Consider the following 24,539-nt stretch of genomic DNA (forward strand, 5'->3'; position numbering starts at 1 on the left):
TTTCAAACATCTTTAAACACATTAAACAGAATATATAGTTACAACATATTGTAGTTTACCACCTCATTAAACTATGCTAACAGTCTGATATCCTGACATTTTTCTATTTTACATTTTTTTAGTTTTTACATTTGATTTTTGTTATAAAAGAAAAGGAAAGCATAAAAGCATTAAAAGAAACACAAGATAGGGAAAACAAGCACTTCCATACAGCACTTGCTACAACCTCTACAACAGGAAGCCACTTGCAATACCTGTAAAACTTAAAGTCATACCCTTTAATACTCTAGCATTCTACTGCCAGAAATTTTTATATGCTTTACAACAAAACATGGGACAGAGAAATACGTATGAGGATATTCGCTTACAGCTGTTTGTAATAATATAAAACTGGATAAATTATGATATATCCACTACACAGCGGAATGCTGTGTAACCATTAGAAAGAACTTAGTAGTTATAAATACAGACGTGAAACCTCTCCCCAAGATCATTTAAAAAATACACACAATCCAGAAGAGGGCTCCTGAGTGCCAATTACAGAAGTGTGTTTGTTTTATGAAAATTTATAGGCCTGTACTTATGCATTTTCCTGAATGTATGCTACACTTTATTATACGTTACCCAAAAATGTAGGAGAAATTCACTGAACTTAAAAGCTTTTAAGCATATGCATTTATGTATGTATCTAAAGTTAACAATGACTCTACAGTTAACAAGAACTCTGAGCAGGGGATAGGGAGGTGGCTGGGAAACGCCTGAGGAAGGATGCCTTACTTTGCACTGTATACATACCCTCTGGTCCCTTTTGAATTTGTCCCATGTGCACCTGTTACATATATCAAAAAATATTTTTGAACTGACACCATTTACAACTATATCTCTGTATGAGCTGGGATTTTCATAATACAGAAATAAACTAGAAGCAGAGGTGGATTTAGATCCATAATAGTTGTTAAGAACCCAATTTCAAATTTTATATTCATCACAGCAATTTCATTTTCACTGCCTTTACAACCAGCAAACAGTTTAAATTTCAACTTAGAAAATAAGTTTTAATAAAATCGCATTTTCTATTTCGAATAGGGTTTTGTATAAGACTTCAGTGGAAGGGAAAAAAAGAGCTCTGCAGTACAAGACAGTTAAATGAGATAATGGACATTAAACACCCAAAACTGTCCAGGCATATTAGCTTGGATAAATTCTAGCTTTTAGCTTTTATACCTAAGAATATGAATCAGAACACAGGAGAGATAATTTTTAGTAGGGTAAGACCAGGGAAGGCAGAACAAGAGAAACTTAATAGCAGCTAAAGTATAAGACACACAGAAATAAGATGATGCTGGAAATGTAGATTAGAATCAGATTATGAAAGGCTTTGGGAACTCCATGGGAAGGAGTTTAGTTTCATAATCTTAGACAATGAACAATAGATTTCATGCCTTCAAGCAGTCAAGCGACTTGGGATGGGATAAGTTTTTAAAAGATAAGTAAGAGGGGAAACCTGGCTGGCTCAGTTGGTTGAGCATGCGACTCGATCTCAGGCTCGTGAGTTCAAGCCCCATGTTGTATGCGGAGCCTACTTTTAATTAAATACATACATACATACATACACACACACACAGACAGATAGATAAATACCAAAAAGAAAGATAAATAAGAAGTGCACCTGGCTGACTCAGTCAGTGCAGCATGTGACTCTAGATCTCAGGGTCATGAGTTAGAACCCCACATTGGGAGTAGAGATTACTTTAAAAAAAAAAAAAAGATAGGGGTGTCTCAGTTCCTGGGTTTGAGCCCCACATCAGGCTCTGTGCTGACAGCTCAGAGCCTGGGGCCTGCTTCAGATTCTGTATCTTTCTCTCTCTGCCCCTCCCCTGCTCATACTGTTTCTCTCTCTCTCTCTCTCTCTCTCTCTCTCTCTCTCAAAAATAAATAAATAAATAAATAAACACACACACACACACACACACACACACACACACACACACTGGAGAGACATCCATAACTATCTGCACAGAATATCCTCTAATAGCAGTTGCCTTTGGGAAGGAGAGTAGCTACAAAAACCAAAGACCTGGGGGACCATGATCCTTACTTTTTCAAGATATGTGTATACACATACACACACACACACACACACACACACACACACACACCTTTTTGTAATGTTTAAACTCTACCATGTTATGCCTTTTTAGTTTAAAATAATGTATATATATATATATATACATACACACAATTTTTTTATTGTACTAAGCACTACATATTAAAAGATGTGGGAAAGAGAGATCAGAAACAGCAATTAATTCCGTTTAGATCTACTCCATCTCCTCCAAGAAGTTTTCCCTAACAATTCTAGTTGAAAATGACCTTTTCTCCCTCTGAACTTCTGAACCACTTATTTATGTTGTTGCAACTATGTTTTTTCAGTTATACTTATTTCTCAACTAGATTATAAGCTCCTAGATCACAAAGGGATTTTAATGCCTACAATGCTTAGCATAATTCTTTGAAGAACCGTGGTACTGAATAAAAACATTCGAACAACTCGCAGAAGGACGGTCCAGTCTTAGGACATCTGGGAAGTACGAATCCTAAGGCCCGGACAGGATTAATCTGGGACAACTCTGTAAGGAAGACATAGGTCCTTAGGACTAAGACTCTAATTTTATCTCAATTTCCAGATAGAAAAGCTGACCTGAGAGTTAGAACTTTATGAAACTTTCATGTCCAAATGCCAAGCATTGGGGGAGGGGACACCTAAAATGAATATAATCAAAAAAATAATAGATGACTTTAGAAGCTTATTTAAAAAAAAAAAACGGTGCCCACTTCAAAAATAGACCATCTGATTGAATCTGCCCTACCAATCAATAAATGCAGACTCCTATGCATGTGAAGAGATAATTAAAATTCATATCAGAAAATAAGAACTGTATTTTCAGTTGTGGTGGTCTGGGAAATTTACTTAAATGAGACAGGATCTGAACTAGACCTTAATGGCTAGGTTAGATAGCAAGGGAGAAGAGTCAGAAAGCACCAGCGTGACTCAAGAGGCAACAAAAATGGGAAAGATTGATTTTAAAAAGACGATGGTTAAAAACTGAATATTAGGTTAAGGAATTTCGATTGTACTTTGCAAATTTTTAAGCAAAAAATGTAATCAAAATGATGTTTAAGAAGTACAGAGAGGACTTAGGGAAACAATAGGGACTACTTTGAAAACTATTACAAACATCTAGAAATAAAGGGCCTGAACTAGAGTTTTAGAAATTGTAATGAAAATATATTTAAGAGAAATGTATCAACAGGATTCTGCAAAAACAAAACGAGTTTACTCAAATCCACTAACATTTGAGTATTTAAATGGCCAAGTCTTAAAATGCCTTACCTCTGAGCTCTTGCTAATGATTTCTCACCAACAGAAACTGTTGTCTCCATATTAAAATCTCACTCATTCTTCAAAGTCTTGCATTCTCATCACCTGGTCAGAAGTAGTCCTTTCCTCCTCTGAACTTCTTCTTGATCTTTATAAGCAAAATAAATTGCCTCATACTGAAGTGATGTGAATACCTGATTGATTGTGTGCACTTGGAGGTCAAAACCTTATTAACTCTCACAGCGCCTTCAACACTACAGGCTTAATAAATACTGGTTAAGTATGTGTGTATGGGGGAGTGGGCAACCGCCAAACAGTAGCAAATTAAAGATGATTAAAGCTTGGGGCCTCATAGCTAAGAGAATGCTGAATGCTGGTATGAAAAGTCAGTTTAAAAAGTAACATGTGGGGGCGCCTGGGTGGCTCAGTTGGTTAAGCGTCCGACTTCGACTCAGGTCATGATCTCGCGGTCTGTGGGTTCGAGCCCCACGTCGGGCTCTGTGCTGACAGCTCGGAGCCTGGAGCCTGCTTCCGATTCTGTGTCTCCCTCTCTCTCTGACCCTCCCCGGTTCATGCTGTCTCTCTCTCTGTCTCAAAAATAAATAAATGTTAAAAAAAAAAAAATTTTTTTTAAATAAATAAATAAAAAGTAACATGTGGGAGGCGTGCCTGGGTGGCTCAGTCAGTTAAGCATCTCTTGATTTTGGCTCAGGGCTCGGGTCATGATCTCCCCCTCCCCCCACCCCAATCCCTGAGGATTCTCTCTTCCTCTCTCTGCCCCTCCCCCACTCGTGCACGCACTCACACTCTCCCTCAAAATTAATAAAACTTAAAAAAAGAGGGGCGCCTGGGTGGCGCAGTCGGTTAAGCGTCCGACTTCAGCCAGGTCACGATCTCGCGGTCCGTGAGTTCGAGCCCCGCGTCAGGCTCTGGGCTGATGGCTCAGAGCCTGGAGCCTGTTTCCGATTCTGTGTCTCCCTCTCTCTCTGCCCCTCCCCCGTTCATGCTCTGTCTCTCTCTCTGTCCCAAAAATAAATAAACGTTGAAAAAAAAAAAAAGAATTAACATGTGGGAGGTATTTCATACTTTAAACAAAGAAACAGAAAAGTGGAGTTTATTGGACAAGTTCACAATTCCAGGTTCACCTAACTTGGTTTCCCTACACCTAAGGCTTCTACCATATTCTAGAACTGTATTTTCAGTTGTGGTGGTCTGGGAAATTTACTTAAATGAGACTAGATGTGGCTGTGCGCTTTGAAAGTAGCTTCCTGAACTCACTGTATTGATGCCTGGTGAGATTATTCTTAAATCTTAATACAGTGATAGTCCTGTCTTATTGTATGAAGAATATACAACTGGCACTCCGACGGATGCAACGGATGTGTGGAGTTATTTTTCTCACTGGCGAAGTTAGATTTTCCTGGATGCAGCCAAGGACTTGCTCTGACAGCAATGGGGCCAACTGTGTTCACTGGGATGAAAGTCGTATAAAAACACAACCACCACCAGACAGGTAAAAGAGGAAAAGAGATGAGCTTGGATGGAGCAGAGGGTGTTTAGACTAAAGACACAATTTGGTGAAAAGAATACTGGGTAATCCTTAAAACATTTTCAAATAAAGTTGCCAAATTTCAATCTGGAAACAAAATCAAGCTGATATAGCTACTCTACAGAGTGACTTAAATTCAATAATCCATTCCACTGATGACAGCTTTACTGAGAGTAAAGAAAAATATGACTTCATTTTCTTACAAGAGAAGGAGGGGGTTGAAAATTCTCTCCCCCTCCCCCTTCCCCAGACACATATGTGCCAGCACACACTTTGCAGCTTGTAGCACCTACTATGAAGTCAGGAGCTCAAAAATCATTCTATCTCCCAACTCATGAGTCAGCACTGAAAGGTTACCATTATCTGATATAAAGAGCTTAACCCATTTAATGTTTGACCAACAAAATTTAAATATAAGACCGTTCTACATATCTATACAATGCTTTAAGTTTATAGAATTCTCCAATATAATGAACTTTGGAGATCACATATTCCACCCCCTTTGTTTTATAAATTTTAAGGAATGTCTTGAGATTGATTTGCATGAAGCTTACAATACTAGCTTGCAAATTATTCTCAACTCTTCTTCACAAGTATCATTTTCAAAGTAACAGGCCAACAAATGATACTGATTAGGTAACAAAAGAGGGGAATATCCAAAAGTTTTCGTGTGTAGATTTTTTTCAGGTTTATTTATTTTTTAGTCATCTCCACACCCAACGTGGGCCTCGAACTCATGAACTGGAGATCGAGCATGCTCTTCCCACTGAATCAGCCAGATTCCCCGAGATTTTTTTTTTTTTTATTAAAGTTGTTTTAAAACTGAGTGTATGATCATGCTGCTCTTTCCACCAGTAACAATTAACTCTCATGTATAAAAATGTCAGTTTAGGCCATTTAGATTATGATAAACAAACATTTCCTCTCAAAGTAAAAATAATTTGGTTTTAGATTTCACTTAAACAGAAAAGCAAAGAGTATTTACTCTAAGAGTCTCCCCCACCCCCCTCTTTTTGTTGTTGTTAAAACTCTTTCTTCCCCTCCCCACGCTTTCTCCTCTTTTGTACTCAAGTTCTCAAACGCGTAAGCTGGAGGCACAATACCACAATACAACTGCAGGCTTCCTGCCTACTGGCCAGTCATTATTCTTGACTCGAGAACTTTCAAAACACTGCTTGGGTTGCTTTGAAATTCCCTCTTTCAGATTTTCCCTCCTTCATGGAACATCTATTTAAAAGAATGACTTCAAAAATGTCTTGCTGCACCCAATCAACACTCTCTACGCAAACTAAAAACGCTAGCCTTAGATATGAAGGTGGGATATAAACACCTGAAGTTCCTCAAACACCAATCTGAAAATACAAGACAGGAAAAAAAACAAAAAGTGTATTTCTGGCCAAGCATAATACTAACTTTTCTCATATGTATACTAATCCTGTTTCTGAAAAATTCCACATTTATAACTACAATACTACCATCCCTTTTTTTTTTTAAACCATATAGATCTCTGTCACCAACTACACTGGGATCAGTGGAAAAGGGCTACCTTAATTATTACCAAAAAAGTAAAGTTCACAAGAGTGAAGTATATTCATTTATTTTAAAAAGTTTTCAAGGGAAGAAAAAATTACCAGCAGCAGTCACCTGGAAACATGGGGAATTTCCCATTTCCTCTGACCACACTTTAATGGTGGCAGCAGTACCCATAAATGTATTTGGTTGTTGAAATAAACCAATGGAGCTACTCTAGACACAGACCTAGATGTGGGAGCATGGGGGGGGGGCGGGGGGGGGGGGCGGATAAAGTATATGCCCCGTTCAACATGAGTTATTTCCTTTTTAAAGGCAAAAGCATTAAAATTAAACCTTGGACACATTGGTTCATGAGTAACAACTTCTCAAATTGTTACAATACATAAAAATTTTTCTAACACCTCTAACAAAAACAAAAAGACTAATTTATTTCAAACAATATTCAAAAAAGTTCAATCCCAGTACAACAAAATAATTTAGCTAGTCCCCTGGAGTTTGTTATAATGGGATTTAACCTGTGCACTCAACATTCAATTAACCATGAGGCTTATCCTAATTGAGGATTATGCTGAGTTCTGCAGTCTTTTCCCATCTATCCATCTACTACTCCCACTCAGCTGCTATAGCTACCAAAAGCAAAGCCCCAGGGAGCAGTAGATTATCCATTACTATGTGGTACCCATGCCAATATTCCCTTTTCATCCTTACATGGATGATAAAGAGTTAAATTTAGTAATCTAATCAGCCTAGTTTCCAAAAACTGAACCTTCAGAACCCTCTTAACCTCTAATCAAAGAAATTAAACATTTCAGAAGAATACCTTCATAGGTGGACAGCATACAAAAAAAAATTTTTTTACACTCAAAAAAAAAAAAAAAAAAGTCATTCTTTCCCCAAACATACCGGTAAAAAATATCAATGGAAAAGAAAAAATAGGACACAGACGTTCATAATGAAAAACAGGAAAAAATACTAACAGAAAAGACTAGTACATTTGCTCTTAAAATATTCTTTGAACTAGGTAAAGCCCATTTGCCAGATAGGTCAGACTTCTTTCCTTTGCCTCTAGGCCACAAAATTTATTACAGTTAAATAAACCTTTATTACTGCCCCCCCTGTAAATTGACCTAGGCCAGCAGAACCTACCAAACTGAGTTAATGCTGACAAAGTTGGGAACTGGCAGTATGTAGTCTAAGAAGATTATCCAGTTTGTGGATAAATCAGCCTCCTAGACAGTGCAGGTCTTCCTTTCAACTCCTGCTGTGTATCTTCTGGCCATTTTCCTGTTCATTTAACTCCCCACCAGAAGGTAGGAAAGGGAACGGCGATTAAATTCAAGTCAATTCCGTCATTTGTTAGGAGTGGAAATAAGGTTAGACTCTGGATAAACTGCACCCTTAACCCAAAATAATCTCCCAGAAACTCTATCAGAAAACCAATGGGCTAAATGAATTTACGCAGCAAACACTAACAAAAAGAAGGAATAAGCCTCATTACAATACAGCCCCTCCTCCACTTTTACCGAGAAATGTTCATTTTGTGATCCCCTCCCCCACCCCCAAAAAGCACTCAATAAAATGGAAGAAAATGCCTACATTTTACTGCAGCATTCAATCTCCATACTATCCCTGTGGATCTAAACTAACATGCAGTTACCTATTTCTTTAATCTGTTGAACTATGAGAAAGAAGAAAAGTTAAGATACATTTCCAATACTAATTTTCTGCTCCCAGAGCTTTAAACACTCGATAATGAAAAAACAAAAACAGAATATTTTACACTACAGGGTATATAATAAGTTCAAACCAAACTGGGACAGGTACTCTCTGGTTTAACCTATGAGAAACTACATGAGAAACTCTTCAACATGATCAACAACTCCTTCTAGTCCTAGGTAACATTAAAGTAACAACTGCATTAAATTGTGGTCCCTTTCCATTGTAGACAAACAGCCACTGGAGGCTATACTCATTCTAAACTTACAAAAATTAAGTTTTTGAAAGTAGTCTACATCCTCAGGCCATGGCTTGAAATTATATATTCTAAAAAACTGAAAAAGAAACCCTAAAGCCATTTATTTTAACACCAATTTGGGTTTATATCTTACCTTATTGTCTGAATTATTTTTAAATTATTTGTTTAAAGACTTCTCAAAAAACATACTCGTCTTTAAAAGATTCTAGAATCAGTTAATACACAAAAGAATTTAAAAAAAAAAAAAAAAACCCTCATCTTTAATATGTCCCTGAAGTTTATTTCAAAACACCAGTCAAGAAGGCTTTAGTAAGTAACCATTTCAAAAAGTATTCATTTCGCATCTCCCAGAAAAAGGATCCAGGGTCCTGCAGTACACTCCTTACTGAATGAATTCTAATTTGTTTGTCTAGGGAGTGAGGGGCAATTTAGAGAAACAATTCTTATACAGGGATTAAGAATGTATCCCTGATATAAAAAATAACTCTTATGGGGGGGAGGGGGGAGGGGATGCACAGTTTACTCAATGTCAAAATACAGTGAAATTATTTAATGCAATCCCTAACCGTCTAAACTCTAGTATTACTGAATTTCTTTAATGAACCGTAGTGTTGGTAAATTCAAAACCAACATTCTAGAACTTACAAAAATAGAAATCCTGTTAATTATGCTGGGGTTGTGTTTGCATTCTCGAGGTCTCTGTAGGTAAGGAATATTTTATGGTAGAAATATTTCCTGCAACCGCTCTAGAAACATCATGGCAACCCGCTTATTCTACAGTCATGTTCAAAATGTACTTGTATAAACTAGAAGCTGGCATATGCCTCTTTTTTAATGCTGATTGGACAATTAAGTCACTTCTATCAATATATAAAATACCACTGTAATTTAGGATCACAGGCAACCTAGATTACTGCTCATTTAAATGCAGAACCTGAAGCAACCTCCAGTGACAGGAGCTATAGTGTTCAATATCATTTTACATGTTACAAACAGAGGCTTCATCTTACATACAAACAATGCACCCTGGCAGCCGTTCTTCATCCTCAAGCCCCACAGATTGTTACTTCTTTAAGGGTGTCAGTGCTTAAGGCAACATCAGAGGTAAGTTCAGAAGCTTTTTCTAACAGCTATGAACATTTGTTCAAGACAGTGAAAAGAAAACAATATTCCCGCCACGTTCTCCCTTTCTTCTGTTCATCTTATCTTCCTGGCTTTGGTACCCAGCAAGGGTTATGTTTCAAATAAAAATCTTAAAATAATTATTCCAAAGACCGAGGATACTCCAGAAACCGGCAACAGCCACTGCCTCCGAGGAGCCGGAATTGGAGGGTTCACGGGAGAGACTCCTTTTTCAACGCTTGTGTACCTTTTTCCAGTTGGGTATCGTATCTGGTATAACCTATTCTAAACAGAGCAGTAATTCAAATTTTTCTCAAGAACAAATATTTCACGAACTTCCAGATTTCCATTTCACCTTTCAGTGTATGCGGCATTCACAAGACCCACGTTTGGGGTTTGGTTTGGTTTGTTTTGTTTTTTCCATCATCCTCTCTACAACCTGCTGCAACAAATATACTGAAGCTTTCTTGCAGCCAGGGACCAGTTAGGTGGGTCCGAGGCTGGGCATTTAAATCAGGAGATCCAGCAATCTCACTCAACACCGCTCCCACTCGCTCATCTCATTCAACTCCATTTAAAAAACCACTGCAGCAAGACAGCTGGTACTCGCCTTCCGGTTTCTTTACGGTACAGGCTTAATAACAAAAACAGGTTGGCTTTGAAGCGCTGCTCAAAAACTGCAAAAAAGGAAGTCTTCGCATTCGAGACGGGGCGGGGGGCGGGGGGCTGGGGGGGGGTGAGTTTCGACTTCGGGACAATTTCATGCCTTTCGTGTCATTCCATTTTGGAATCCCAAACTCCTCCTGTTTTATGAGATTTTGAGACGATGCTTTCTCGCTCTCACCACTGCTCTTTTGGTTAACTTTTCCACCCCGAGTGCCCTCAAACTGGGAGCAACTAAGCCTCCCAACGACTCATGGATCATCCTTTTTTTTTTTTTTTTTTTTTTAATTTAAAGGCATGTGCAAGACAATTTAAATCATTGCAAACTCCATCAACGTACGTAAGATTCGAGATGGGGACGGGGGGGGGGGGGGGGGGGAGAAAAAACAGTCCTGACGAAGACAGCCAAACCCCAAATTTGATCTGCCAACTTCCCACTTGCCATTTCCCAACCTTCACACCAGAGGTAGCAAAATGCCTTTTTACCGAGAAAACTGCGGAGAACCTCCCCGTGCCCAAAATGAAATTCCGCAGATCATTCGAGTTCAAATATTAAAAATGCCCCGGTGCGGGAGGAAACACAGCAACAAAACGCAACCCGATTCTGGGTGCGACTTGGAGGCTGGGGTGGGGGTCGTGGGGTCTGCGCCGCTGCCCCCGCCCCCTAATTCTTCCGAATAACTGCGAAGGAGCCGAGGCAGCGGGAGGCGGACGCGGGGAGCTTTCTAAAGCAGCCCCAAGGGCTGGGGAAAGACAAAACTTCAGGGACAGGAGGGGAAAAGTGGGCCCCCGCGGTCCCCCCCCCCGAAACTCCTCGGGGTGACCCCTCCGCGCGGGGACCCCCTCCGACTCCCAAGCCGGCTGCCGCCCCACCTCAACTCCCCTCCTCCGGCCGCGGGGCCGCCCCGGGCTGCGGGGAAGCGGCGCGGCCCCGACACCCCAAAACTATCCCAGCGCGCCCCCCGCTCGGCGCGCCCCTCAGCGCCGCCGCGGAGCCGCAAAGCCGCCGGCTCGCGGCAACCCGGGGACTCGCCCTCTTCACCCCCGCCTCGCACTCCACCCCCTCGCCCGCCGCCGCTCCTCCTTTATCTCCACTCACCGCCCGCCGCCATTTTCCTCGCAGCTCAGCTTTAAATCGGAAACTCGCCGCTCAGCCCGCAGCCGCCGCCACCGCCGCCGCCACCGACTCAGCCGCCGCGGCCGCCGCCGTCGCTGTGTGGAGGCTGAGGCGGCAGCGGCTGGAGCAGCGGCGCGGGGGCCTCCGGGATATGTAGTCCCGAGGCCACGCCCAGCACTACCGGTCCCAGGGGGCCTTGCGCGGCCTGGGCGCTGGGTGCCCCCGCCCGGCCGCGCTCGCGCGGCGCGAGGGCGTGGCGGTGAGGACCCCCAGGCCGGTGTCCCCGGCTCGCCGCCTGGGAGCCGCGGCGGGTTCCGGAGCGTTGGAGTGCAGCCTCAGCCCTGCCCTCAATCCTGTCACACTTGCCTTCGTCCAGTAATATCTAACCTTTACCTAGCGTTTATTGTATGCCAAGTACTGATCCTCAAAACAAGCATCCCTTCGAGACCACTGTTATCCTCATTGTTCAGAGGAGCAAACTGAGGCACACGGTCAGAAGCCACCGGGCCCTTCATTAGATGCTAAAGTCACCGGGCGAAAGGTTGTTGGGTGATAGTATATTCACTATATATTCAGCCCCCAAGTATCCCACGGAATAGCTTGCTTTGCAGTGGACAGATCTGGCAGACACCATCTCAACCGAGAGATCTAATCACCAAACACTATCACTTAGCTTCACCAGTAATGGATCAAACTGACATTACTTGTCTCCTGATATGATGCAATGGGGATGGCACAACGCCACCTCTGTAGTAGTATCCTTGCCAAAAAAAAACAGCCGACCTGAACCTAACTATGAAGAAACAACCAGGCAAATCCACAATGTGGGACATGCTACAAAACACCTTGCCTGGGCTCTTAAAAAAGCACGGAAGAGGTGAAAACCAAATGGCAGTAGATGAGCCTTGATTGGATCAAGATTTTTTTTTCTTTAATGTAAAACGGACGGCAGGAAGCGGGGGGGGGGGGGGGGGTGTAATATAGACTCTATATTAGATAATACTGTTGAATCAGTGTTAAATGTCTCGAGTGTGAGTAGAATAAAAAAAACCACTTTATGCTCTGCTCCCATCCTTTCCCACCTGGACTACTGCAGTAGCTTTCTTGCTGTTCTCCCGGCTTCCATTCCAGCCTACTCTCAACGTAGCAGCCAGAGAGGTCCTGATAAAAACCAAGTCATTTTATGTCTGTCCTCCAAAACCTTTACAGTAACCTGCAGAGCCCATACAACCTGTCTATCCCCTTTCAGTCACCATCACCGGCTTCTTGTCCAACCCACTGCTGTATTCCAGGCCCACTTGGACTCCTTGGGGTCCCTCCAACATACCTACCACACCTTGACCTCAGAGGCCCTGCCTCTGCTATTTCTGCCTGGTTCGCTCCCCGCCCCACCCCTACCCCCACCACCACCTGAAAGTTTAAACAACACCCTCCCTCATCTCCCTCCCCACCCCTCATTGTCCAAATGTCACTTCTTCAGTGAGGCTTTCCCTGATTGCTCTATTTTAAATTCCCGCCCACTGTGGTCTCAGCTTTCTCTATCCCTCTTCCCTGCTTCATTTCTTTTCATAGCATTTTTTATCATTGGAAACAACATATTTCTGTTTACTTGCGGTACTTATTATCTCTTTTCCTCACTAGGATGAAAACTCCATGAAGGTAGAGCTTTTGTCTCTTTCATTCTCTGACGTAGTATTCTCAGGACCCACCACATAGTTTAGCGAGAGTACTCACTCAGACGGTATATGCTACTTGTATTCAATCCCTCATCAAACAACAGATAATAAACACTGTGGTTGGATGTTGAGGATCCCGAAATGAATGCTAAGACCCTGCATGAACTTTCACCTGAACGACTGAAGCTCTCCTTGCTTTTCCCTTTAGTAATCCCCAAAACACTCCCCACACAGTAGCCAGAGGGATCTTTGAAAACTCATGCACTAAATCATGTCACTTCCAACCTGAACATGTTCCAGTGACATCCTGTTGCATTTGGGATAAAACCCAGAACCTAACTGGCTTGGTCTCTGCTTCCCTCTCCGATCTCAGGTAATAGATCTTTTCTAATTTCTTATCCTGTGCAAGACACTAACATTTCTCTTGTTTCGAGAACTTCCCAAACATGCCTCAGGGACTGTCGCTTACTGTGCTGTTTGTTCCCTTTGCTCTCCGGCAGTTTTCATTCCTCTTGGCGTGCTCCCCATTGTCATTCAGATCTCTGCTACCTATTGTCATTCAGGTAGATCTTCTAAAGCAAAGAAGATCAGGGGCGAGTGAAGAAGCTTCCAGCTCTTAATCTCAGGGTCGTGAGTTTGAGCCCCAAGTTGGGTGTATAGATTACTTAAATAAACTTAAAAAAAAGTTAAAAAAAAAAAAAAAAACATAGAAGATCAAGTAGATCTTCCAAACCAAACGCTCCAAGAGGGCAGGGAATTTGTTCAGTTCACTCAAGCGTCTCCAGCACCCAGATTAGTGTCTGGCTTAGAGTAGGCACTTAAATAATTGTGAAGGAAATGGAAAGAAAGAAAGAAGGAAGGAAAGGGAGGGGAAAAGAAGAAAGGAAAGAAGGTAAAAAAGAAATCAATCTATCAATTATATATATACATATACGTAAACATGTATATGCATATATATACATGTACATATATATACATACATACTTATATGTGTGTGTGTGTGTGTGTGTACACACACACATATATATTCAGCTCTCTGGTCTCAGACCTAGTTTGTGGCAACATGACTAAACACAGCAAGAAGTTGGGAATCATTAGTAAATATGGGACCCATTAAGGTGCCTCCCACAGGAAAATGGTGAAGATTGAAAGAAGCTAGTGTGCCAAGTACATTTGCTCCTTCTGTGGCAAAACCAAGATGAAAAGAAAAGCTGTGGGGATCTGGCACTGTGGCTCCTGCATGAAAACGGTGGCCGGTGGTACCTGGACCTACACTACCAGCTCTACAGTCCCATCAGAAGACTAAAGGAGTAGAAAGACCGGGAGAAGTTCCACCATTTGAAACATTGCTAGCCTATAATAAATGGGTTACTTTATGTGGCCAAAATATATATCTCTACGCATATAAATATGTTATAGATATGTATAGATACATATACATATAGAAGACATAGATTCACAGCAGGTGTAACTAATATTAACAATTAAAAAATATGGGGGCGCCTGGGGGCTCCTGAGTGGCCCAGTCGGTTGACCGTCTGACTCTTAATTTCAGCCCAAGTCACGATCTCCCGGTTCAAGGGATCAAGCCCCACAGCAGCCTCATGGTTCATGGGATCTAGCCCCTCTGCTCTGACGCCACAGAGCCTACTTGGGATTCTCTCTCTCTGCCCCACCCCCACTTGCACCTGTGCGCACACTTTCTCTCTCTCTCAAAATAAATAAATAAATGTTAAAAAAATAAGTAAAAAATACGAAAAATGAAAATAAAAAATACATACAAATTGTTTGGGAACCCAAGAATAGACCTTTTAACTCAAGGGGTATTGGAAAAAGCTTCTAGGAGGAAGCAACTTCTGTGCTGAATTTGGCAAGGTTTTGATGTGACATTTGGGAAACACTATTCTTTTTTTTTTTTTTTCTTTAATGTTTATTTATTTGCAGGGGGAGGGCAGACAGAGGGAGACAGAAGATCCCAAGCAGGCTCCACGCTGTTGGCACAGAGCCCTAAGAGGGGCTCCAGCCTGCCAACCCCGAGATCATGACCTGAGCCAAAGTCCAATGCTTAACGGACTGAGTCACCAGGCACCCCTGGAATACACTATTCTTGACTTCAAATATAAGCCAAATGAGTGAAATGCTCTAGTAAATAGTCTGTGAAGATGTCTGCTATCATTCCGTCCTGTTTGCACAAGTTGTGCCTCCATCAAGGAGTAAACTTTCTTTCCTCTTTCTTGAATTGGGGTTGCTCTGGAACTGTTCGATGAATGAAAATGGTGGCAGTTTTATGGTGAGACTTTCAGCTCATGCCCTAAGATGATTGGCAGCTTCCATTTCTTTCCTCTTGGAACCCAGCCTCCATGCTGTGGGAACCCCAAGCCACGTGGAGAGTGAGAGTCCACATGGAAAAAAAAGGGAGGGACTCCAGTCGACAGTCCCAGCTAAGATCCCAGCCAGTAGTTACTGCCAGCCCCATGAGTCAGCCTTTTTTCACATGCCAGTCCCTGGAGGCTCAGGGGACTGCAGTCCCCACCAATAAGATCGAGAACAGAAGAACCACCCACTGAGCCAAATCATCCTACAGTATCATGAGAGATAATAAAATGGTTGTTCTTTAAACCATTAAATTTTGCAGTGGTTTGTTAACAGCAATTGATAACTGAAACATTCTACATGTGTGTGCTTTTGCTGACCTGTGGCTGAAAACTTTCAGTAGGTAGGAAGAGTAGTCTCAAATCCTGAAATTGCCCCAATCAAATTGCCTTGGCCTAGGGTACACAGAAGCATAATGCTGTGAGAATGAGGTTATAAGGTCACCCAGCTAAAGCCCTCCAAAAATGAAGAGATTCTGCCTACAACAATTGTGATCTCACGAAACCTCTACCTCCACACTCCCAGGATAGGCGCTCCCTTCCTCAAGGACAGCTGTGTCCTTCAGGGCTCTTGGGTTGCAAGCAACAACAATAGACTATGGGATGGAGTAAAATGTCAGAAACCAGGGAAAAAGAAGATCCCGAATATCTTCTCTGGAACCAACAGTAAATCTAGAGCTGAATCATTTTTTTCTATCTTCTCATCACCCTATTCCAAGATTCAAATTCAAAGAGTGCCTGGCTGGCTCCGTTGGTAGAACATGCAACTCTTGATCTCAGGGTTGTGAGTTCGAGGCCCCCCTTAGGTGTAGAGATTACTTAAAATCAAAAGAAAAAAAAAAGAGGGAGAGAGAGAGAAATTTGTTCAATTGGTCTAGCTCGGGTCACATGCTGTGTATGCAAGTAACAGGCTGCTAGACCGGTAATCATGCTAACTAGCCTGCCTTCAACTTACTCTCAAATAATTCAAGGGGAGAAAAATATAACCCGCGTGCGTGCACAGAGAGAGAGACTGCATGTGAGCAAACGTGGCAAAATTTTACCGATTAGTAAATCTAGATTCAGAGTATGCGGGTGTTTATTGTGTTGTTGAAATTTTCCTGTAGACTTGCAATTTTCCAAAATAAAAATTTCTGGCAGAAAAAAAAAAAAAAAAGATAATACTAAACAGCACTCATAGAAAACATATTTACCAGACACAATTCCAAGTCCATTATATATATTAATTCATTTAACCCTTGTGATAACCCTAAGCAGTGGGTCTTTCATTATCTCCATTTTATGCATGAATAAATGGGAGCGTTGAACAAGTGAGTAACTTGCCCAACGGTATAAGGTACTAAATGCTAGAGTCAGGGTATAAACCCAGGCTCACAAGCCTATAATCTTAACTGTTATGCTTTATTGTCTCTCCATAGATGCATAAACAGTAAAGACATTTAATTGTCACATATGTCTAAAAGTAGACAGATCCAGAGTATGCTCATCAAGAACCAGAATGTTACAATCCTCCTCTGTCATCTTCAGCATATTGGCTTTCTGTCCTTAGTTTATAACCTCATGGGCACAAGATGGCTGCCACAGCTGAAGAATCACACCAATTCCAATTCCAGTTAGAATGCAGGAAAGCAGAAAAGTGAATAGGTGTCAAGACAGATGCCGCCTCTCTCCCCGTTTGTTTGTTGTTGTTTTTTTTCAGACATACAACTCTCTCCCCAAACTTCCCTACTGCCCTTCATGGCCCCCATGCCCCTGCAGCAAATGTCCCCTTACATCTCATCATAGTGGAGAGAGGAGCCACATGGTCACCGCTGGCTGCAAGGGAATCTGGGAATCCAAGCATTTACTATTTCAACCATTCCCTTTGAGAGGATGAGTAAATGTTTCTCAGTTGTTTGGGGACAACCCAGAGGCTCAACTCTCGTCCCTGTCCCCCTGACAGTCCCCTGCATTCTTCCTTCTTTTACTGTGACAATATAGCCTAGTGGTTAAGAGTGTGGGCTTTGCACCCACTGCCTGACTTGCTCAGCTGGTTCTGCTACTTATCAACCTGTGTGATAATGACTGGTTGCTTGAACTTTCTGTGCCTCCATGTCCTAAAATGGGAACTAAAATAACACCTATTTCATGGGAGGATTACATAAAACAATACAGTGAAAGCCCTAAAAGCAGGATCAAGCACAAAGCACACCTTCAATAAATGTTAATAATGATCACATACGGTAGCTCTATACTTGGGGTGTGCAGGAATTAATACCCAAAGGTTAGTCACAATTTCCTCCTTTCCCCCCATTTTGCCACATCATACTTCTTATAGTCTGAAATTTCCCTGCAAGTGAAAATAGAATGCTTGGGTGGATACCTAAACCCTGCACATGCCTGACACTCTGTTTTGAAATACCCAGCCTGAAAATGAGTTGGCCCCGGTCCAGGCTCCGCCCCTAGGCTGGGTGCACTCTGAACCTGTCCACTCCTGGGTAGGACACACAGCTGAGCCGGAGTCACACACACACAGGCAAAAGAGATTTCCAGCCAGTGAATGCTTTACTTGTTGTTTTGCTTAAAAGAGGAAAACACCTCTGTGAAGAATCGCATTTAAAGCCCATCTTTCGTTGGCAAAAAGCAGCCTGAGCCTTCTGACCCAGAGTAACCTTGTTCACACCTCTTGCTTTAAACCGAGAACAGGGGTTGGGTGACCTGTGATTTTCGTTCCAGAGCTGTCTCAGGACCCAGCTGAAATTGGCAGCTGGCTGCCTGCAATAGACTTCCCCCATCCCCGTAACCTGCAAATGACTCCACACAGTAGGAAGACTCTGAAGCCCAGCTCACTTTTTGCTTTTTGCTCTTTGGTTTTTTTTTCTTCCCCCTCTGGGACTTACTTATTAAATGTGTTTGCTTTAGGGAAAAAAAATTAGTTTGCTACCAAATGCTTTATAAGTACCCATCGTTGGAAGGCTAAAATTAAAAAAAAAAAAAAAAGCGTTGGAAGGATGAGGAAAAACTGGAACTTTCATATGCTGCTGGTAGGGACTGTAAAATGCTGCAGCCACTTAATGTTTATTTATTTTTGACAGAGAGAGAGAGAGCGCGAGCACGAGCAGGGGAGGGGCAGAGACAGAGGGAGACATAGAATCTGAAACAGGCTCCAGGCTCTGAGCCGTCAGCCCAGAGCCCGACGCGGGGCTCGAACTCACGGACCCGGAGATCATGACCTGAGCCGAAGTCGGGCACTCAACCGGCTGAGCCATCCAGGTGCAGCCATTTTAGATAACAGCTTGGCAGGTCATCAAAATGTGAAACCTAGAGCAATTCCACCCCTAAGTATATTCCCAAGAGAATTTAAAACCGAAGTCCGCTCAAAAACTTACACAGCTGGGGCGCCCAGGTGGCTCAGTCGGCTAAGCATCTGACTCTTGATGTCCTTTGATCTCAGCTCAGGTCTTGATCTCAGGTGGTGAGTTCAAGCCCCCGCTCTGGGCTCGGTGCTGCGCAGGAAGCCTACTTAACAAAACAAAAACAAAAACTGTACAGAAACGTTTATGGCAACTCTATTCATTATAGTCAAATGATCTAGTCGTTATATTCAAATTATTCAAGTGAATGATGGCTACTCATTATCGTGGAGAATGGAAAGAACCCCAATGACCATCGACTGATAAGCGGCCCCACCAAAATGTGCACCCACTCAATGGAATATTATTTGGCAATAAAAAGAAATGAAGTACTGATACGTGCTATAACATGGGTGCACCTTGGAAACATCATGCTGAGCGAAGGGGGCCAGTCATATATCACATAATTCCATTTATATGAAATGTACAGAATTAGCAAGTCTAAAGAAACAAAAAGTAGGTTGGTGGTTGCTAGGGACGGGAGGAGGGGAGCGTGGGAGATGGTGGCAAAGGAGGGGTGCAGCATTTCTTTCTGGAGGGATGAAAATATTTTGAAATTAGGTAGTGGCAATGATAGTGTGACGCGAGGGATATGCTAAAAAACACTGAAGCATATACTTTAGAAGGGTGACTTTTATGGCATGTGAATCACATCTCAATAAAGCTGTTGTGTTTTTTTTTGTTTTTTTTTTAAGTGTCCATTGTGGTTAATGCACTTGTGAGATTGGTAATTTTCACATCATGCTCAGAGATGTGAAAAGAAAAAAATTTTTTACTGTTCGTTTTCTTTTTGAGAAGGAGAGAGAGAGCGAGCACACAAGCAGGGGAGGGACACAGAGAGGGACAGAGGATCCGAAGGGGGATTTGCACTGACAGCAGCGAGCCTAATGTGGGGCTCGAACTCGCAAACCACGAGATCATGACCTGAGCCACCCGGGCGCCTCTGAAAAGAAAAAAATTTTAAATAATGGTAGAAATTCAGAAGGTAAAAAGAGTTTGTAAGAAATAAAAAGTAACCCTCTACCCACCCGTGCTCTCAGATCTTCTTCTTTCCAGGGATACTACTATCACATTTTCCTTTTTTCTTTTTCTTTTTAATATTTCATTTTTAAGTAACCTCTATACCCAACGTGGGACTTGAACTCACAACCCGGAGATCAAGAGTCACACCGCAGGGCACTGGGTGGTTCAGTCAGTTAAGCATCCGACTCTTGATTTCAGCTCAGGTCATGATCTCACAATTCATGAAATCAAGTCCCAAGCTGGGCTCTGCACTGACAACAGGGAGCCTGCTTGGGATTCTCTCTCTCCCTGTCTCTCTGCCCCTCCCCCTTGCGCTCTCTCTCTCTCTCTCAAAATAAATAAGTAAACTTAAAAAAAAAAAAAAAAAAAAAAAAGAGTTGCACTCTCCTCCAACTGAGCCAGCCAGGCACCCCCACCATCACCATTTTCTTACTTGTCCTTCCAGGGATAGTCTATGCCTACCCAAACTTATATATGTATTGCTTCTTATATAAACAAGAGCATAATGTCCACAATGTTTTGGCCCTTGTCTTTGCAAGGACCTTATGACAAAGCACATAGAGAGCTGTCATGTTTTTCCCAAAAATGTGGATATTATTAGTAGACACTCAGTTTGTTTCCTGTCTGTTACCGTTACAATGAATTTCCTTGTACCTCTCTCTTAAAAGAAACATTTTAACAGGTACTAGTAATCATAAAATATAAAGAAAGAGAGATCTTATTAATGAAGTCTTTCTATTTAGAAAGTTGGATGATGTCAGGGGCGCCTGGGTGGCTCAGTGAGTTAAGCTTCCGACTTCAGCTCAGGTCATGATCTTGCAGTTCTCGAGCACGAGCCCTGCATCATGCTATGCGCTCAGAGCCTGGAGCCTGCCTCAGTTTCTGTGTCTTCCTCTCTCTCTGCCCCTCCCTCACTCACACGCTGTCTCTCTCAAAAATAAATAAACATCGAAAAAGAAAGAGAAAGAAAGAAAGAAAGAAAGAAAGAAAGAAAGAAAGAAAGAAAGAAAGAAAGAAAGAAAGTTTGACAATGTGAAACCTAAGACCCTGCCAGGACTAGCAGAGGAATGGGACTAGAAGGCCCCATGAGAGGAGACAGAGATGTTTTCTAGCAATGGTCATGTTTTGAATCAAGGCAACTCCAAGTTCTGAAATGGAAGAATCATCAAAGGTGGAGCTTTTTGGTTCAGATAGGAAAAGGCATCTTTGAAGATGGACACATCAGTGTCTCCAAAAGGCAATAGTGGAGTTGGCTTCATGAGACAATATCATGTTTTCCAGATGGTGAGTCAAAACCCATTCATGGGTTTGAAAATCAACAGCATGGGATTTGCCCACGATTTTAAAACACTTGTGATGGAATTTTGCGAAATATCAGAGTAGATCTCCCGTAGTATGTATTGTTTCTTAAAATTTTTACCTCAAGTATATATAGAAGTGTGAATGCTGAATCACCGTGTGAAATATATTTGTCACTGTGATTCACCGTCAAATGCTTAAAGGCACCGAGCAGGGAGAGTGACTTTCTGGCCCCTACGTTCTCTTTCATAACCCCCAGCCTTTTTGCCAGGCTTAGCATATAGAACTGAGAACCAAATCCCCCGCTCCTTCCCAGGATAAATTCAACTGAGAAGTGGGAAGGTGGTGGAGACAGTGGCCTTGAGGAGCCAGATTCAACCCCACCCCTCTCCTCCAGAGGAGGATAGATTTGAGGACTCTCCAGCAGATTCTTGCCACCTTGGCTGTGGGGCTTTTCTTACATTTTCCTTCCCTCTTTTCCTTCCTTCTTTCCTTCTTTCTTTCCTTCTAAATTCCACAAACAAGATGCCAGGTCAAGGCCCTTGGCCACCCAAGTGCTCTTCCAGAGGTAACCACCGTTACCAGTCTCTTAGATGTTGTATACGAGATGCGTTTACAAAGAAACACACGTACACGTACAGATAAATTTTTGTACGCGAATGATGGTGTACTAATGTGCCCTGCTTTGCCCGTAACTTTTTTCTCTTCCGGCAGGTATCTGGAACATCTTTTCACATTGGGACGTGTTGAGCGTCTTCGTTATTTTGTTGTCTGCGTGGCATCCCATCATGGAATCTCGGGGCTTGTTTTTTTTTTTTATTTATTTATTTATTTATTTATTTATTTATTTTTGAGAGACCACAAGTGGGGGAGGGGCAGAGGGGGGAGACAGACAGAGGATCCAAAGCGGCCTCCATGCTGACAGCAGCAAGCCCGCTGTGGGGCTCGAACCCATGAACCGCGAGATCATGACCTGAGCCAAAGTCCGAGGACACTCAACGGACTGAGCCCCCCGGGAGACCCAAATCTTAGGGCTTTGAAAGGTTGACTGACCCCAGCCCTGGAATTACAGTTTCCTTCTCTTTTTATTATTTTTTTAATGAAGTTAGGTTTTAAAGTGATGACAGTGAGCTTATTTAATGGATAAACCTTCTTCTAATTATTTAGTAATTATAGAGTAGAAACATCGGAGGAATGGATGTGTTGAGGCATGAAAACAGTATCTATGCCAGGGGTAAATAAATGTGTAAGCCAAGTGAAGATCCTGGCGTTAAAAAAAAAAAAAAAAAAAAAAAAAAAAAAAATTTAAACCACCCTCTGGCTATTATCAATCAACTGGATTGCAGAGTCTGTTAAGGATAAGCCACCACACACATCAATTATGATGCCTGCCCCACCCACGGGCCCGTCTAAAGGAAGGGCAGAAGTCACTGTCTTTGGTACTCTGTATTTGGCCACTTCTGCTCACGACACAGCTGACTAGATCACATTTGGGCATCAGCCCCAACAGCAGCCAAATACATGGGCTGCCTAGTGATTTCTGAGGTGGCTGGGCACAAATATATTGAGCCAAACAGGAAACAGGTTGACTTGTCAGATTTCCATTTGTATGACTTTGAATCAGACAACTACAGAGTGGGGGCGCCTGGCTGGCTCAGTGACTCTTGATCTCGGGGTCGTGAGTTCGAGCCCTACGTTGAGTGTAGAGATTGCTTAAATAAGTAAATAACTAAATAAATACACTTAAAAAAAAGGGGGGGGAGGAAACTCTGGAGTGAATCAACTAGTTAATAAAAGGATTTGCGCCTGAAGGGATAAAGAACAGAGAAACAGCATGTCCTAGAGTGGACACAAAGAACAGAAACAGAATATCCAGAGCTGGGAGGCAGAGAGAAGATACTAGAAAAGAAAAGTGAAGGCAGGTCACCCCCAGCAGTACAGCAGACTCAGAGAAGTTGAAACACCCCGCCCGCCCCCGACAAAGACATCTGACAATTCTGGGTAAAAGATAACAAATATTCTTTCAAACGAAAAAAACTGAGTTCCCAAGAAAGTGAGGGGAATCCCCTCGTGCCAAAAAACAAAAATGGAACCGAAAACTAGACCAGTAAGTGCAAACTGACACTGTGAGTGCCAGAAGAGGGAGGTGTTGTGGGTCTTGGGTTGAGATGCAAAAGTAAGGACAGGAAATGAGGCCCTGGGCTCCTACAATCCAAAATTACAGCACACAGAGAGAGTCCTCCTTGAGCTAGCAATCAGCAGACAAGCAAAGATGCGATTAGACCCCAAGCAGACAGGGTACGAGGATAAGAACCATGGAAGAGATAGGATGTGATATAGTGGCGTATAAAGACACACAAAAAAGGAACCAAAATAGGAGAGAAGAACAAGATATTTCATAAATGTAAAGACAAGCAAGTTTGACCAAGAACCAAGCAGGGTAGAGAAGGAGAAGCTGGTAGGTGGCAGGAAGGAAAACAAGATGGCCTGTGGAGACCCAAACATAGAGAAAGTAACTGAACTCGGTGAAGGACAGAGCCCTAACTTTGCTAGAGGTATCGTGGAGTGCTGCGACCATGTGGCCAAGGCCAGCAGAACTCTGTGGGTGTTGTGAGGCCTTCATTCACTCTTCTTTCCAAATACTTATTAAGTGCTGTATTTATTTCCTGTTGCCGCTATGGCAAATAGCCACATAGTGGCTTAAAGCAACACAAATTTATTATCTTACAGTTTCAGATGTCAAAAACCTGGAATGGGTCTTAAAGGGCTAAAATCAGAGACTGCATTCCTTCTGGAGGCTCTAGGGAGGAATGTGTCTCCTTGCCTTTCCAACTTCTAGAGACTGCCCACATTCCTTGGCTCAAGGCCCCCTTCTATCGTCACTCCCACCTCTGCTTCTGTTGTCACATCTTCTCTTGACTCTGACACTCCTGCTTCCCTCTTATAAAGACCCTTATGGTTACATTGGGCCCACTCAGATAACTTCAGATAATCTTTCCATTTCAAAATCCTTAACCACATTTGCAAAGTCCTTTCTTCCTTTTTTTTTTTAAGTTTTATCTGTTTGAGTAATCTCTACACCCCACGTGGGGCTCGAACCCAGGACCCTGAGATCGGGAGTCACATGCTCTTCCGACTGAGCCAGCCAGGTGCCCTTTGACCATGTAAGGTAACACACTCACAGGCACTTATTCCAGGATGGGAAATGGAAGGGTGAACCACGGAGACCTGTTCCCACAAAGCTAGAGTTCCAAGGGATGGGGAGACAGCGAAGAAGGATGGATAGTCCCGAAGTGAACACAAAAGTAAGAAAATAGGTACATCAAGTGATCAACGCCATGAAAGAAATAATTCCAAGGTAATAGAACAGAGATTGGGGGCTGAGGAGGCTACCTTAGGATGTCAGGTCAGGCTCCTGAAAGGAGATGACATTTGA

General features: G+C 42.4%; 1 protein-coding gene, 1 non-coding gene and 1 pseudogene across 15 annotated transcripts in view; 1 reads left to right on the top strand and 2 right to left on the bottom strand.

The window, feature by feature from the left end:
- Window positions 1-11,515, bottom strand: part of NCOA3 (nuclear receptor coactivator 3) — a 140,431-nt gene extending 128,916 nt beyond the window's left edge. For 8 of the 14 annotated variants that reach the window (XM_045444318.1, XM_045444316.1, XM_045444310.1 and 5 more), the window contains exon 1: window positions 11,324-11,497. The gene's annotated coding sequence lies outside the window, so the exon portion shown is untranslated. Of the gene's footprint in view, window positions 1-7,610; window positions 7,981-11,323 lie in introns of those variants that run through there. The other 6 variants (XM_045444319.1, XM_045444314.1, XM_045444308.1 and 3 more) reach the window with 4 other exon arrangements.
- Window positions 11,516-14,080: 2,565 nt separating this feature from the next.
- On the top strand, window positions 14,081-14,370 carry LOC123579808 (annotated as a pseudogene).
- Window positions 14,371-24,181: 9,811 nt separating this feature from the next.
- On the bottom strand, window positions 24,182-24,254 carry TRNAG-CCC. The gene has a single exon. It is a non-coding gene; the product is annotated as a tRNA-Gly (tRNA).
- Between the last annotated feature and the right edge of the window lie 285 nt (window positions 24,255-24,539).

This window comes from Leopardus geoffroyi, chromosome A3 (assembly GCF_018350155.1).
Source record: "Leopardus geoffroyi isolate Oge1 chromosome A3, O.geoffroyi_Oge1_pat1.0, whole genome shotgun sequence".
NCBI classification, from domain to species: domain Eukaryota; kingdom Metazoa; phylum Chordata; class Mammalia; order Carnivora; family Felidae; genus Leopardus; species Leopardus geoffroyi.